Source organism: Melanostigma gelatinosum, assembly GCF_949748355.1.
Source record: "Melanostigma gelatinosum genome assembly, chromosome: 2".
In the NCBI taxonomy this organism is placed as follows: domain Eukaryota; kingdom Metazoa; phylum Chordata; class Actinopteri; order Perciformes; family Zoarcidae; genus Melanostigma; species Melanostigma gelatinosum.
This window is the reverse complement of record NC_136635.1, coordinates 29453927-29466971: the sequence shown is the minus strand read 5'-3', so window position 1 is coordinate 29466971 and position 13045 is coordinate 29453927.

Below are 13045 nucleotides of genomic sequence, written 5' to 3'. Positions count from 1 at the left end.
GGCCTAAAAGGTTCCTTACCTGACAATTTACAGTCTTTTTCAATACTTTGTATGAATAAAGAGCGTTGATTTCCCAAACTTATTTTACACTCATTTTACATGATAAACATCGTATATAGTTTTGATGTATCTACAGAGTCCATGCACTGCCTTATCCTTTGCAGCACAGAAAAACAACTTGGGATTGAAGCTGCACGTGGAAATGATAATGGCCTAACCGCTGTATTGAGCTCTGAATTCTAATGCTTTTCTGACTTTTGACATTACATTATTACATTGTCAATATTCTCTCACTTTCTCAAACAGTGTTTTATTTTTTTCCTATAAGTCATCGGCCACAATCTGCCTCTCAAGGCCACTCACATTGAAGTGGTGCTTAATAGGAGGCACTATTCTTCCATCAACCTGTTCCTTGAATACAGACTAGCATGCCAGAGTTAGTGGGGTTAAAGCGAGTCGAAGCAGGTCATTAATGAATGAAAAGGAGAAATGAAAAGAGTGCTGGAGGGGAGAGGGCTGAGAGGGAGGAAGAGGATAGATTGCATAGACAAGAGCCATGATTCGTCATACACTGAAGCAAGTTCACGGAAAATGAAAGGGAAAAAAAGGAGTAAATATGAGAAGTGTAAAAGGTGTCAGCGGGAGATTGAAGCCCTAAGGGAAGAATGCCTGTAAGAATGAATGAAGAGCAAGGTGGCATAGCCTCGAGGGTTTTGCTGAATTAGCAATTAAAGATAAATGCGACTGAGTAAGATTTGCGAGAAGAAAGAAGAATGTGATCCAAAATGAACATTTCACAGAAGAGTCAAGGAACCTTTTAACCCTTCAAATCAATTCCTTTATTATTTTCCCCCGATCATTATCTGTTTTAATTATGCTCCCCATTTCAATGAATAATGTTTGTGTAATGTTTTGAAATTGGTTTAATTATTAATTTAATAAATCTATTGACATGCAAAATTACCATATTATACATTTGCTGATGTATTGAAAAGTGTACCTACAGACCCAGATATAAGAAACCCTGACATGATGAGGACAAAAAAGAAGAAGAAGAAACAACCTCACAACATACCCACAGTGACCACAGTGGTCTGTGAATTAGTCACGAAGATGAGTTTCTGATTGGACTTCTCAGACGATTGAGGTAATTGCCTCGTTCTGACTTTGGGAGAGCTAATTAGCCAGATAATTTGGAGAGAGCAGGATGGATTGCACACATTACTCTCATAGGTCTACAGTTCACTGGGTTAATGATGGTGATGATTGTGACCTTGTGAAGACAACAGAGTGAAAACTCTAGACGCCATGTTTACACTGGAGTAAGAAACTCATGCAAAATGCCTGAGAAAAGCCTTTTGTCAATTTTCTTTGTGTTCTATTTATCATATCTATTAAGAGGGTTTATATGTCTTCATGCCCGATGTATCGCTCTAATTTAGACACATTGGATTTGCTTATATAACATTTTAAATAACCTCTCATAACCTCCTGTGACTTTATTGTTGTTCCTTCTCCCTCCTTCTCTCCTCTCTCTTGCCCTCTCTGCAACTCGCTGTAACAGTAAATTGTGTTACAATGAAATGCCCCGTAATTTACATATTAAAGCCAATTACCACGTTGATTATTTACATTTACCCTGACACCTTCCATGGGGCTGTGTGTTTCACTGCATGCACAGAAGTTAATTCAGAGTTTTTTTCATGCTAAAGAAGGAAAAAGAATGAACCTGCAGAGTTGAATTAAGTTAAATATCTTTCTTACACATATACGGCTCTTTCGTTCAGATCAATACAAGCTCTCTACGTGACATTTCAGAGTCAACACTGATGACGGGATTGACTCTTTTTGGCACAGATATAAACAGCCACAAATCTAAGGCAAATCTTTGATTTTAGGCTTTTCTTCACATTTTAATTGCTATACCCTGAATATTCCAGTTATCATCTTATTAATATGTGCATTTTTTAAGTAGATGAGAATGAAATCTCTATGGCCTCCCTGAGAAACAGAATGATTTCATCTCTTTCAGAATGGAGCAGTGTGATTTTGATTCACAGAGAACATCTTATCTTTTTACATGACCTGAAGCATCCCAGGACTCCTATGAAGAAGGATTCATTTAAAATATGAATGATCTCTTTTGAGGCCAGCACAGGTCTGGCCTCTGACGATGTATCTTAAATTGAAACCCCCTTTGTGCCAGGCAGCTGCCCATGATCCAGGGAGAGAAAAATATCTCCACATCCAGACAGTTACAGTGTGAGCGATGATGTTTGGAGATGTTGTCTGCTGTAACCCCAATACCAGTGCATGGAAACTCAACAAACTTGTTGTTTTTGTATTTCACATTTAGAGATTGTATTAACCTCTTCACCTGTTGTACGCATGGCATTCACTGTCTCATTACAAGGAGCACTCAGCTGTATTGTGTCTTCTGTGGCTCTGGAGGGAGCTTTTCTAGTTTGCTGATTATGTCATCATTGTTCTTTTCAGCTTGGCTTGAGGGTTGGCAGGAGTATTACAAACTCAGACAGCAAAGTAAAAAAAAACAATAAACACTAGTTAACCACCAAGTGATTCAAATACAAAAAAAAAAAATCATAATTTGACATTTTTATTTTGTACACAATTGGTCTGAGGGAAGCTGATTTGGTGATATCCACATTTAAGAGCAGGCTGTTTGGTCAGTTAACTAAATGCATTGTAATTAAATGTTGGCGTGACTAGTAATGTGTTTTTTTCTGGGCAAACTACTGTAGGAATGATGAAAGTATTACAGTAGCTTTGGCAAATGGCAGATAGATTAGCTTTTAATGTCGATGTGCTTAATTGTTTTGTTTAAATGAACACTGCAAAATATACATTTCTCACAATAAGCACAATGTCTTACATATTGCTTTTACAATTGTCAGCTTGTGATGTAACTAAATGCTCGATCCAACAAATGCCTGAATAAAGGAACAATGCTGTGTTTATGAGGACTTAAACATTAAATACTGAACAGATTTTTTTTAGGAATGGTTTTAGAGAAACCATCCAGTCAAGGAAGTTGGAGCTGACTGAAAACATTTTCTGTAAAATTAAAAATTGGGACTGAACATTTTGAAAACTAGCGCACAAAGAGTGGGTTGTTATATGCAGCCTCATGGAAAATCATCCATCAGACAGTTCAGCCAGTTGTTCGGTGTGCAATTCATTCACAGAATGTATCAACGACTAACAAATCCAACACAGATTAATAAATGGCCCACTGCAACCTTGAGCGACTCGGCAATGGGAATTTGTAGAACATAAAAGGGTACTCTGGTCTCAATTGAGTGAGCCAGCTCAGACTTCCAGAAAGGGTGTATATTTAAATTAACATTCGCTGGTGAGGGAGATTGGGGCTCAATGCATATTCAGATGCTAATTAAATTTGTGTGTGAAGCAGTGGCCCATATAATTTGACTTCGTGTGGTACTGTCCTGAGTGCCGGCTCAGCTGAGGAGACGGAAATGAAATGTTTATGAGATGATGCGAAATACAGAGAGAGAATACATAAAAAAACCAACAACAACAAAGTCATAAAAACATTCATTCTTCATTGCTTTCGTTGGTGAGAGTTGCATGTTGAGAATTATCGTTATCTCCGCCAAAGTTAAATTATCCAAACAAAGAGTCTCATTCGGTGAAAGAATGGGTGCAGACAGGTCCGCTGCAGTATATTTCCTCTTTGATAGGTAGACATCCCTCAAGGATTGCAAGACCCCTCATGGCAAATTTTAAAAAGCACATTTGCAGCGGAATTCTTGATAAATACTTTAGAAGGAAATTCTCTGTTATTTTCCAAATGACCAGAAACAGAGGTCCGCACTTGGTGAGAGCAGCATGACGGTCCATTGTTAGTAAGGAATATGTGTGTGTGTGTGTGTGTGCGCATCTCTGTGTCTATCTCTGTCCACGGCAAATCTTTTATTCTGTTGGACTAGTCAGCCTAATAAAATGAATATCAATATTTTTTATGTTTACATTAATATAATATATATATACAGTATTACATTTATATATAACACGTGTGTGTGTGTGCGTCTCTAGGTCATTCACTGTCCCTCAGGCTGTGGTATGTTGATACATACCACAGCAAGATTAGCCTCGGCTCCTCCTCCTGTGAGTATTTTCAATTTTGAGAGGTCATTAAACGCTTTGAAATCTGGGATTACAGAGTTGAATTTGTCAAAATAAAAGTTCTGAACCCTAAACCCAACCCACAGCTATAATTAACCAGCTGACCCACACCACAATATCATCGTACAGCAACATTCAAGGTTGATGTTTCCCAGAATTACAAACTGGATTCAAAATAAAACATTCAAGTTTGCAGCAGCCGATGTGCCCCCTCTTTTGGCTCCAACTCCAGAATCACTTGCCTTCCCATGATATAGTATATAGAATGTGTAATTATGTATGGAGGGTAATTGAACGAGAATCATGTACAGAGTGTATCACTTGTTTGTGTGCTGTTCAGAGCATGTGTAGATGCATCCATGTGTGTCTTCCTGTGCCAGTGGTGGCACTGGCTGATAAATAGGCCTCCAGATGTGTGTGAAGCCTTTCTCTGGCAGTGAGGAATATTGGCTCTCCCTGCTACTTTATCCTGGGAAGGCAGCTCTGACAGAAACCCTGACACAGAAACCTCTCCTAGAAGGGAAGTAGAGACAGCTTGGGCATAATTATAATTAATGTGGAGATGTGGAATAAGGAAATGAGCCATCACAATACAGATCAGCTCTTCATTTCAATTTTATGCTTCACTCGTTGAATTTCATGGGTAATAATGGATAGGCAAGGCTGCCGATCACTATTGCTTGTGATGACAGATATATATGCACTGTTTCTTTATGCCCCTGTAGGCAGAGCAATGATGGGAGAAGGATATATGAGAGAAAGAAACACAAGAGCAGGGAGAGAATGCAAATTATTAATTATTGATGCCTTATTTTACCATTGGGAAAAACTCTTGATCTTCAGCGAGGATGTTTTCGCTCTTCTCTAGACTGGATTTGGCAAGAGTTTGATTGACACATGGATCATCCCATCACCAGTATTTTTTGAAAGTGCCTGCCCTTCTCCAAACAGTTTCCAATGACCGCTTCTCAGATTGTTCCGTGAAACAAATCTGGCGGGTCGAGTTACCATAATTGTACCGGAGACAATGCAATTCGGCAAAGCAACCTCGGGGGTGTTTGCACAATAAAACAAATGAATCAAATCAATGCGTATCCATGGTCCTGTAAGCAGTCCAATTAATTAACTCAGTACCTGTTACTACAGCACACATTTCGAAATCCTGCATAACCGATTGCATTTCAACTGGCAAAACTCAAACAGCTGACAGTGAAGCTGACACGCTACAAAGTCAAGACCACGCTCCACCACCCCACCACAGTGTCCCCAGCTGAAGTCTGTTCAGGGACTTTTGTTATGTTATTCAACATATCTTTCTCCCTTCATTTCCTGTCGTCTATCAGTTATGCATCAGTCAACAACAGTAACAGTCAACTCTCATAAAATTACCCTGAATATATATGAAACCAAACATGTCCACTTCTGTTTTTCAGCACGCACATTATGTTCCAAACAGAGGTTTTCCACAATATTATTTGATATGCAGCTTCCATTTGTTCTTATGGGTATCCATTTGTGCTTGTCGATCAAAATCAAGTTAAGCAAGTACAATATGTGCGAGTGTTGCAGATGGCATGTGCCTTCTCTGTATCGATTCTCCAGTTGACTGACATCATCGGAATAATGCTCAGTATTGACCTCCGTGTATTCTCCATCACATTTTTCGGTTTTAATATTCTCGTCATCAGGTTCATGATCCAAAATCAGATCAAGTGTCTCATCTACAGTTTGTCATTGATCATTGTGGTGCTGCCACAGAATGTCATGTGACACTGAAGCCTGAGTTGCTCGCGCCGGTCAGCTATTTGATTGTACGTGTGAGTGAGTGAATGAGACCTACATAAATGAAGAGTAGATCAGCGTAGCATGATCCCGACACACCAACAAAAAAAAAACGTTCCTTTTCCTTAAATTCATCTCATTTCTGGCTGTCAATGTTTAAGGTCATATTTAAACCATATAATCATCATTAAAAAAAAATCCATCCACCATCCACCCCGATGCAAACTAAAATATTACAACTCACTTCTAGTTAAAGATAGAAAAACCCAGCTGAGACCACATCGTGTTTTTTAAATGATGCAGCATATCAATACCATTAGAGATAATTGAACGGGTAGTCCCTGTTGGGTTCCTCCCTCTCTGCTGACAGTGATTGTGGGTTTTGACAACCACAGTTCATGAGTGTGTATTAGGACAAAGCTCGCACAAGAGACCACATTGTCAAAGCGGAGTAATATCTTCCTCATTACAGAAGGTATCAAATTAACTGGCACACCGCTCACGGGTCTTCATTTCATCGCGCACTTGTTATGCTCCCTGGGATGAAGATTTTAATGAATGCGTATGTGTAGTGCACCTGTCATCTATTTGACAGGAGAGCCTATTCTCTAAAGCTTTAAAACACTCGACGAGGCCGGCATGTTGTAAAGGGAGCAAAAGCAATTATGAACACGTAGCGTACCCTTTCCCATGAAGGGAACATACAGAATTCTTGCAAAATGGTTTTCAATTAAAGACAAATTATACAAGATGTTGCTTATTAATCTCACTGAGGATAACCTCACTGCAGTACAACAGCTAATCATTGAAAGGCATCAACATGACATTTATATGTTCCACAACTTAATAAATCAGTAATTACTAATACATTGCTTTAATGTTAATTCAATTAAATGTGTTCAATGCTGTGTCCTGACTATATTGCTACTGACACATTTTAGGGTCATGAGCCAATAAAGAGCAGCAATTTACAACCAGATTTGCATAGTTATAGTAATAGATGTTTCTTGAAATGCAGTTACCAATAGCTGAAGACAGAGGTGAAAGGGTGATAGGACTTTGTATTATTGATAATTAAAAAAGGTAAGCGTATACAGCCAGAAGTTGAAATTGTGCTAAGTAGTGGACGAACTTGTTATTACTCTTGTTTCCGTTCTAGAATGATTTGAGCCACATTTGATTCCAGTCCATGCCTCACTATTGTCACATTTACTATATAGCTCAATAATTTTGTTCAGATGAGACCAGAGAGAGAGAGAGAGAGAGAGAGAGAGAGAGAGGGGGAGGAAGGATTGAGATGGAGACAGAACTAGGAGCTCTGAATATACCAGATAACACAATCATTTAATTTGCTGTTCTCTAGTGCAGCACAGTGAATATTATTCATCGAAATGGAGTGAGCAGCATTCATGGGGTGAATGAATGGTTTTCAGAATACTGAAGTATTTCTAAATCGAGGTTTTGTCTGCATACAGCAAAGTATTGCACCGAGATGACATACGTGGCACAGCTGCTGTTGTTAAACGATGACAAATCGGAAACATTACTGCTTTTGTCGTTAGGGAACATCAAAATAAACACTGATGTTACTGGTAGTAGCTTTAGCTTGAAGTGTAGTTATTGGTCTGAAATAATTTAAACCAAATAAATGCAAGGGGACCCGTGTGATGTAAAATGATCACCACTTTTGCCAAACGTAACCATGTAATTTAGTTCCTTAAAGCCTTTCTCATGGCTGTGTGGGTTTGTACTACAGACTGCACTCAGCACCGGTGGAACTGATAACATTAGTAACTACTTAGCTGTCCCAGTTCCAGGGCCTTGATATTGTGCACACCGCTTCTTTGTCATTACTCACAGGGACACCTGGATGGAACAGATCCATCATGAATGTTATTAGTTACACCTGTGCTTTTCCTAGAATCACAGGTTTTTTCATGCAGACATCTTGAATTAACGGCGGGAACGCTTTTAAGTGAAACACATTAAGTTTGGTGTCTTCTTGTAATTCTTTACACAGTCAAACTTGGGCATGCCCGTCGACTTACCAATGCGATATTCACACTCGCCCGTAGCTCCTCACGGGACGCCGATTGTTCCGTGCACTGGCTCGCTGGTGCAAACATACTTGAAGCATGATAAGGTTCTTCCTGTGATATGCAATCCCATGATGTTAGCGTGATCTTGTGACATCGCGAGAATCCAGCTGCCGTGCTCGGTAACTCTGCAGTCGCAGTGTACTAGAATGTTAGTCAAGAATTTTCTTTCTCGGCAGACATACTTGCAGAATTTAAAAAAAATCTTTTTCAACCAGCAAGCACACTTTCCAGCAAAAACACACCTCTGGCAAACAATCTAGCAAAACAAATGCAAAGAATGTTAGACATGGCGCAAGGCAGATTTAAAAGAAGAAAAAAAGTGAAAAGGTTTTAGGTAGCTGTTAGGGAACGAAAGCAAAGAGCGAAATCCTAGGCAGCCGGTGTAGACGGCTGCATTGGTTAAAATGGAACTGTAATGTCTGACAGAAAACTTAAAAACATATCTACAGGTTGTAATAAGAGGGGTAATATATCCCACACTGTAATGCTTCCGTTTCTCACGTCAATACTGCCCTCAGACATTCTTAAAAAAATAATAGAATATAATGTATAATATCTTTATCCCTTTAAGGGGGACATTTTTCCTCCCTAACCCCAAAACTTCAGAGTTCCTGCAACACACGTCTATACTTTTAAAACCCAGTGTCTCTTGTGCTCCAATCTATGTGCTCTCCTCAGCCACTGATATACAGTGGCTCCCACTGCTGCTTCTAACGCAGCCCTTAAAGCAAAGCTCAACACAAGAATGCCTAATACACCTAGTACCGTTACACTATGGTACAAAGCCTCATCATCCATCTTCCAAGGCTATAGGCTTCCAACTCTGCCGCACTGCCTCTGTTCGGTGACTCAGGGGTTAGGAACGATTTTTCATTGACATGCTTCATCTACCACATCCTCCTATTGCACTGAGAGCGCCACAAAATCCATGATTTGCTGTGCCTCTAACCATGCTCTAACCAGGCTCTAAAAAGTTCTCTTTTTTACTTTATATTTCTTTATCTTTTTTTGCAAGATAAAAAGTACATCTGGTCTGTTATACATCTAGGTTCCCTCTCTGTGTACCTTTTTGAATTGGTCATCTAAACAGTAGTGTTTGTTGAGTGTTCACTGAGACTTACAGACCTAAAGAGTGTGTGAACGTCTGAGAAAATACTGCATCAGTTTAGGTGCACGAACACAGTTGGAAGAAGGGGAGCAGGGAGGAATAATATTATGTTAATACATTAGAGCTGTATGTAGGGAAGTGCTTCTGTATTTTTAATAATAAGACATAAAGGAGTATCTTAGATGCACCTTATTTTTACAACTTTGGATTTAAATCTAATAATAGTTTGTTTGAAACTATGGAATGAAACACGAGATGTTTAGAATTCATCAAACACAACCAAATGGGGTTATCACGATCAGAAATGTACACTGATAAATGTTTTCAACATTTCAAGATTTTGTTGTTTTTTTTAGCCTTAATCACATGACTTCCTCCAATGTGGAAGGGTTCCTACTGTCAATCCCATTGAGAGTCAGTGCGCTGCTTTCAATCACTTAGTTGATGGTCCTGGTTTGCTGGTCCCCACACCAATGTTGGTGTGAATGCAGTCATATTGTGAAATTTACGTCACTTAAAGGTTAATTTATTGTAATGTAAATGAGCTCACAAATAACAGCAAAAGAACAGGTAAAATTGAAAAATGAAATATGCGAGGAGCTTCTTATTTGAGTCTGTTTTTTGCTGACAGCGGAGGAATGAATGAGTCTCTTCAGCAGACAACTTCACTTTGCTGATTGTGCAGTATATTGAAGGTGGATTGAAAGCTGCAAATGTCATAGCAGGTGACCGTTTCTTGTTCAGTCACGGTAGCGGATGTGCAATTCGGCAGTTTTCTACTGCATCAACACCAGGGAACTGGAAATGTTGGTGAATAACAAGTGGAATCCAAATCCTCACGTGTGTCTAGATGTCACTTAACAAGAAATTCTTGTTTTTCTCTGGCTTTTTGTTGTATAAAAACGTTCTCAAACCATCCCTACATCTTTGAAGCACCCAGTAGCTCCTGAAATAAAACTTAACTGAAGTATTCTGTCGACTGTGTTTGTCTCTTCATCAATCAGATGTTGAGTGCTAAAGAAGAATAAGAAAGTAAAGCTTTGTATGCAAGGATTTGACATTGATACAATTAAAACCTGACACAGGTGTGTTCATGTCTTTACTCATCCAGCTCTCAGGGTTCAGAGTACTACTCTGGGTTTCTACTCTGCCAGACAATCTTCACTCTGTTTATGAGCTGGGCATGATTTTGACCTAGGATGACAGGTGAATGCAATTAACCACCTGGCGGGTTTGAAAACCAGCAGTGTTCTGGAGCCTGAGGACTAGATTTGAGTAGCACTGCTCTACAACATAAGTAGATTACACTTGTTTTGAACAGGGTTGAAATGTGGGTCATGGAGACACTGAACAGTAGATGAGCTACAGATACTCAAAACGTGTTTCTCACACTTATCATGATGTATCGTGGTTTACTGGACCCATTGCTGGCAATGTTTTTCAATCAGCAATCTACGTTAACGGTTAAGTAGGATTCATAACGAAATTAGACTAACATTGAGTTTTGGTTTCACACGGGCCACAACCACCGGTCTCATTGGTGAATACTATAGCACCTTTTTAATCAATAATAAATTAATTCATTTTAGGGCATTATGTCCAGTTTCAGGACTGCTCGAACAAAAAGGCATCTTAAATAAGAAACCTTCTTAAATAAGAAACCTTCCGAGTTCTGCAGTACATCTCTGCTGTTTAGCTTTACTCTAAAAATCATATTAAGGTCTTACAAAAGGTAAGCAAGACCACATATCCGACAACCACAGATTGTCGAATCAGAGGTATTGGCTGCTGTAGGTACATTTGTTTCTAATGTCAATACCAATGGCTCCAATTAGTCAACTTCAGAGCGGCTTAATCCAAAATAGTGAACTTCACTGTCAGTGAGTTCTCAGTTGTTGCCCAACTTGTTGGAACATATTGGTTGGAATAGTGACATTTCAATGGATGGTTATTTTATTAGTCCAAGGCGGGACATTGTAGTTCCTTTTCAAGTGGCTATAATCTATCACAAAATCAAAAGAAAAGTTGAACGCTGGACACTTCTCCGCTTCAAAGGTCAAAGGTCAACAACTTTGCTACGTAGAAGATGACCAACAACCTACTGCAAACTTGTGAAAATGGCAGTGCAGTGGTTGTTATTGAAACCAACAATACAAATTTAAGTTGTACATTTGTTTTTTTCACTAAGTACCACTACACTGTTTTCACATACACTTCCCCAAAAATGGCTTCTATCAGTCTGAATTGAATACCAGCATGCTGTCGGTGGTTGACTATCACTGGCTACTCTACCAAAGTTCTGGTAAGTGCATAATGGCCATGTGCCAACACTAGCCTGCCCATATATAAACCTTCCTGTAGTAGATCTAGACTTACTAGCTTGTAACAATATGAACAAAACAGGAAAATAAATTCTCTATTATTTCACATTTGGTTGACATCCAAACACATTCCGGAGGAACTCCATTAAACTCCCTCTCATTAATTACCATTTCACTGGAGTGGGTTCACGAGTTGAGTTCACTTCTGCTTAAAAGGATTTTGAAGTACACTGTAATTAAAATGCACTCCGTCCAATGTTCCCTCTAAGCTGCGCGCTTGAGCAATCGCGCACTGCTCGCACATTCTCAGCGCACAAGAAAATCTATGCAGCGCATAAAATAAAATTCAACATAAACGTATTAATTAATATCTAATATTAGTCCTAATCTTATCTAATCAATTAAACCAATAATAATAATAATAATAATTTTGTTTTCTGTACTATTTTGCAACGTAACTCAGTGAGTGACAGGTGTCCAGCCAATGATACGATTCGGTTCACTTACGCTACGCAGCCAATCATAGCATTGACACTATTGCCCTGCCCATTCGCGCCGTGCAGGTTAGCTAGCTATCAACAGTGCGGCGGAGTTACGAGACGCAAATGCTAACCCCTTATCATGGCGAAACGAACGGGCAGCGACATAAAGTCAAAGCAAGAAGCAGACGAAGCCATCAACCTGGACAAAGTGTACAACCATTGGAGAAGTGAGAAGGACAGACGTGAAAAATAAGGTAAAATTTAAGTCAGATTTGTGCATATTCTAGTGACATTTATTAAGATTTTTTACTTATGGATATTAACAGTGGTGTATAGTAACGAAGTAGAAATACTTCGTTACTGTACTTAAGTAGTTTTTTTGGGTATCTGTACTTTACTTTACTACTTATATTTATGTTTACTTTTACTTTTACGTCACTACATTTTGCAAAGAAAACTGATACTTTTACTCCGATACATTTCCCCTGAAACCTTCGTTACTCGCTACAAAATCAAATCTATCTTTAGAAACAAAATGAATCATGAGAGCAGCGTCGGGGACTGTGGTGGAACACAGACTGCAAGCAAGCAGGTTTGGTGAATCAGTGGTCCTAGCAGCAAGTTAAATCATTGGTCAGTCACGTTAATGCACAATTGCAAACAAGTGCTCTCAAAGCCGCGGTGTTTGATTCCCAGTGATTCCCAGGATGCTACATGCTATAAGCTAGCGGGCGACTACCTGAGTATAATTCCACTCTACGATGACTGATTTCATGATGGAAGCAGAAATGGAAGCACCTGCTACTCCCGCAACAAACGACGGTGGTGACGAAGACCAACACCAGTGGATCGCTAGCGAGTTAGTGAGCTGAGGAAGTGTTGACAGTTGTGCAGCACTAGTTGCCTAACGTTAGCTGTAGCTATATACACGGATTGACAGGAGCCGCGAGAGCGCAGCATTCGGGGAATTCTTCGCAGCTGTGTGCAAGCTGTCTGTGACGCTGAACACACCTCTACCTGCCTCAGCGGCCTGTGAAAGGCTATTTAGCATCGCAGGACTAGTCTTCAGCCCATGATGAGCGAGAC